Below are 5,342 nucleotides of genomic sequence, written 5' to 3' on the forward strand. Positions count from 1 at the left end.
AAAAAATCCCAGTAGTAAATAATCGCGATTATTTACATTTGCTCCAAATTTGAAAATTTTTGCACAACTAAGTATACCACAGGGTCAAGCACATCAAGTAGACTCCACAAATCAAATTTGGTGAAATTTGGATGAGACTTAAGCCAAATTCTTGGAATTAGAGTCTGCGGACACTAAACAATTGATAACTTGGACAAATGTTGATCAAACTCAACCAAACTTGTCCAGAGACCACAACAAAGTAATTACTTGGCAAAACAAGCCTAAAAAATGTAGAAACTGAGAAAAGTAAATAATTAGGATTATTTACTTTTAAGCCCCAGAAAAAAGATTTTGGACTTTCAAGCTTGTATAGTGTTAGAACAACATAATACAAGGCCACTGGCCAAGTTTGGGTTCCATCGGATCAAAATTAATACATGATAACTCAGTTTTCAAGTTGCATATTAGACCTTTAGCTCCTTGCAAGGATAGAATTTGGAAATCTCAATTGCTGACTCACTTAGCTCAGATTGAAGAACCAGGTTGCATGCAAAGAATTGGGAGCTTGACAAGAGTTGAATTCAAGTCAAGTGGAAAAAATGAATAACAATCTAATTTGCAGGTTAGGTTATTCAAGGCCTAGATTTTCATCATTTCAAAGGCTGCAATCAATTCTGACACTTTCGAGCTAGAGTTAATCAACTCTTGTGAGTCTAAGAGAAATCAACAGCCAAAAGTACTTTGGAAAAAGCAGTTTTATCAAACCCGAGCAAGAATTTTTTTTGCTAATCAATACAAAAATCTGCTAGGAGACAATTTTTACAAAACCAGTCGACATGGACTCATATTGAGCTGAGAGTTCAAGTACATCAGAGCAAGCCAGTAGCAGTGGTAACACAGGTACAAGTGCAACAGAGCAGATTTTACAGCTTTATGGCTACAATGGAGATAAAGTCTTGTATACAGATTCAAAAGGCCATAGATATTTGATGAATAGCAAAAGCATCATAGGAGCCAAGATCCTATTGATCAGAGTAAAACCAGATTCAAAGAACTCCCAGATGTTCACAGACTTCAGTGGAGCCAGGTATTACAAGCTCAAAGATGAAGTGCAGATAAAGGTGCAAAAAATCAACCCAAGTGTTTATCCAGAAACCTGCACAAGCTTGCAAAACATACATTTAGTGCATATGCAATCAAGATCATTGTACATGGACTACAATGGTCAGATCTATAGTCGAGAGTCAGTAATGCAAGATCCAACAGATCAGCCAATTAAAGCCAATCTAATTGGAGAAGCAAGCCAAAGACGGTACGAAGGTCAAGATGGAGCATTCTATAGCTTGATGCTCAGTGTTTTAAAAGAAGATGCTGATAACTTGGCCAGCATAGAAGCAGAAACTTCTCAACTAGAGCTTGACATGACAAAACAAAATGAAATACCACCAATCATGGCATATTGCTCAGATTGTGAACGAAAATGTGGACATTTTTTTAAGATTGTCCAAGAAATCCAGACAATAGGGACATATCAACTGCCAAGCAAGGTACAGAGAAAATTGGAAATGTGAATCTCAATGTAAGTGCATTTAACTCGTCACTTTTAATGCAATCAGATGATTCTGCATTACCATTAGAAGCACCAACAAAAACACTGCAAGCTCAAAATCAGCATAAAGATGCACAGGTACTTGAAAAGCTTAAAATTTATTCTTTGAACAACAAATTCTTACATGAATTTGGTCAAGGTCTCCCGATATCACCAAAGGTTGAAGAGATTGTTAGGTTTGCAAATGATTTTGCATCCACTTCCACAAGTGTGCAATCTTTCATGAGTCTAAAGGACACATCAAAAAAAATGTTGTTAGCATTGTATTGTTGGAATTAGGGTTCCAGAGAAACACACACAGCTTGGAGAAGACGAAGGAAGCTCAAGGCACACAATAGAGAGTGTGTTACTTAGTGTGCAATGGAAAGATAGATAGCCCTAGAGTGATTGGCGTATATACAATGCTCGGGGGAAAAAACCTCCTAAAGAAGGAAAAAATGCCCTGGCGGTCCTAGTGTGTTCACACACATCACTACCACATGTATATGGTAACAAATCCCCCCTGGAGTGATGCGGTGAACAAGAGCTGGCACATGACTAAAGGGAAGTGCCATGCCCTGAGGACATGATCAGTCCACAAACGGGAGTAAGCCCAAAGCTTTGCGGAAAGCTTCAAGCTTCTCACGACACAATGCCTTTGTGAAAAGATCAGCAAGGTTGTCCTGTGTTGGCACATAAGCCAAGCTGATCTCTCCTGCTGAGAGCCTCTCCCTGACATAGTGGTAATGCACCTCAATGTGCTTTGTGCGAGCATGAAAAACTAGGTTCCTCGCAACTGCCAATGCGCTCTGACTGTCAGTGTAGATAGTGTTGGCAGTGTCCTATCCAACACCCAAATCAGCCATAAGGCGTCTGAGCCATACACACTCAACCGTAGCTGTGAAGACTGCCCTTTCCTCAGTCTCACAACTCGAAGTGGCCACAGTAGGTTGCTTCTTGCTCAACCATGATATACATGAACTGCCAAGCATGAAACAAAAACCACTTGTGGACACTCGCATGTCAAAACAACCAGCCCAATCTGAGTCCAAAAAAGCATGTAAGTCTGGCGGCAATGACCCCCCCTTGGGATAAAACAAGCCAAGATGTAAAGTGCCACTAAGGTAGCGGAAAATCCTCTTGACAACCTGTCAATGCTTAGACCCTGGCCTATGCATAAATTTGCTGACCTGTGAGACTGCAAACTGAATATCTGGCCTCGTGTTGCATACATAAATGAGGCAGCTAGCATCATGTAGAATCAACTTCAAACTTGTTCTAATGGGAGTGGCAATAGGTTTGAAATCCTCAAACCCAAACTTACATAGCAATGTCTCTATGTAACTTTTCTGACATAAAGCAATACCACCATCACACTGCTTAAACTGTATACCCAAGTAATGATGCAACAACCCCAAATCTTTCATCTTGAAAGTAGCATTCAAATCAGCCTTAAATTCAAAAATATGTATCTCATTTGGTCCAGTGATCAGCAAATCATCGACATAAAGAACGACAATGAGAAATACATCACCCTCATGCTTGACATACAATGTGCTTTCTGTTGGACTGTTACGAAAACCTTGTTTGACCAAATGAGTGTCAGCTTTCTCATACCAAGCACGAGGAGATTGCTTCAACCCATACAAAGCCTTCTTACATCTGCACACTTTGTACTCTTGTCCTTTTATGACAAAACCGCGAGGCTGTGTTACATAAACGTCCTCAAATATGTCACCATTCAAGAAAGCAGTAACAATGTTTGATTGATGTACATCCTAACCAAAATGAGCTGCCAATGCACATAGAAAATGCACAGTAGTCATACGACAAGTGGGAGCAAAAGTCTGTTCATAATCTATGCCTTTTTGTTGTGCATAACCCTTTGCAACAAGTCGAGCCTTATGACGATCGATCTCACCATCCAGTTTGCGTTTCAACTTATAAACCCACTTCGTACCAATGGCCTTTTTGCCAGGAGGCAAATCACATAAAGTCCATGTGTCATTTTGTATAAGTGCATCATATTCTGATTGCATGGCAGCCATCCAATTTTCTGAATTCTGTGCTTCATCAAAAGACAGAGGCTCCTCAACATCATGTAATCTAGACACAGCCAAAGCATAACAATTTGATGCATAAGATGCATGGTGAGAGCCTGAACGAGTACGACTAGACAAGGGTGCATCCAATTTACTGTCACACAAAGTGTGCACTGCCATTTTGGCATACCTCTAGACTGCTTGTTTTCAGCCCTTTCCTCTTCAAGTACATCATGTACATCTGCATCAGTAATAGGCTGATCTATAACATTTTAAGAAACCCCCATAGGGTGTACATTTGCCTCATTGGAACTTACATTCGTATTTCCACCACTGGAAAGAGGCGACAAAGTGTCATAAATGTCCAGTGAGCTTACATTACTATCTCTAGTACATGACAGCAAGGGATGAATAGAATCTTCCACAAACACTACATCTCGTGAAACCAAAATACGTTTTGTTTGCGGATGATACAACCTCTAACCTTTTCTTTCAGCACTACAACCAACAAAAATACATTTGACAGCTTTATCATCCAATTTTTTGCACTGTGTTTGTGGCACCAAAGCATATGCCAAACAGCCAACAACACACATGTGCTTAATACAAGGCTTTCTATCATGCCATGCTTCATATGGAGTAATAGATTGCAAAGCTTTCGTAGGACACCTGTTTAGTACATTAGTGGCACACATGATGGCCTCAAGCCAAAAAGAATGCGGCAAAAAGCTTGACTTTTGACCATACATCGTGCCATTTCCGTAAGTGACCTGTTTTTCCTCTCAGCAACACCATTTTGTTGAGGTGTATAAGGCACTGTACATTGGTGTTTTATCCCACGACTAGCCAGAAATTCATTGAATTCATGAGACATATACTCCCCCCCTCGATCGGAACGGAGGGTGTCCATAGTACATTTCGAGACATTTTCAGCCATAGCAAGAAATTTTTTGAAGCACATAAAAACTTCGGACTTCGCTTTAAGCTGAAATACCCATGCAAGCCTGGAGTAATCATCAATGAAAATCATGAAGTACAGGTAATTGCCCAAGGATGGAGTTTGCATGGGCCCACAAACATCACTATACACAAGCTGCAACCTGCATGTGGCCCAAACTTAACCATCCTTTGGAAACTTAGAACGCTGCATCTTACCCAAAATACAGCCTTCACAAACATGTTTGACAGGTGCTTCAAGAGGTAGAAAAGAAGAAACCAAATCAGATTTTTGCAAACGCTGCAAACTGGCAAAATTCAGATGACCAAAACGTGCATGCCAAAGTTTTGCATCTGAATAAGCCCTTGAATCTGCAACAACATTTGCAAATTTTTTTCCACACTTGTCATACAAAGTGAGCTTATACAACCCACGCCACAAAAGTCCAGATGCAACAATTTCATCACCAAAACTGAGATCATGAACTGTACATTTGTTATCCACAAATTTGACTACAAGTCCAAGTCTAGCAAGTGCGGATACAGACAAGAGATTCTTCTTGATCCCAGGTACATAAAGTGCATCAACAAGTGTGAAGGAACTACCATTTGCAACAATAAGCAGAATATGTCCAACTCCCTGACCCGGATAAGAGGCATTGTTGGCACAAGTGACTGAATTTCCATGAGGGACAGACTCGAGAGAGGTAAACAATTCACAATGTGAGGTATTGTGCTTTGTAGCACCACTATTGAAATACCACACATGTGAATCTGTAGCAACAACTGACAAG

Source organism: Adiantum capillus-veneris, chromosome 30, assembly GCF_014529385.1.
Source record: "Adiantum capillus-veneris isolate H3 chromosome 30, ASM1452938v2, whole genome shotgun sequence".
In the NCBI taxonomy this organism is placed as follows: domain Eukaryota; kingdom Viridiplantae; phylum Streptophyta; class Polypodiopsida; order Polypodiales; family Pteridaceae; genus Adiantum; species Adiantum capillus-veneris.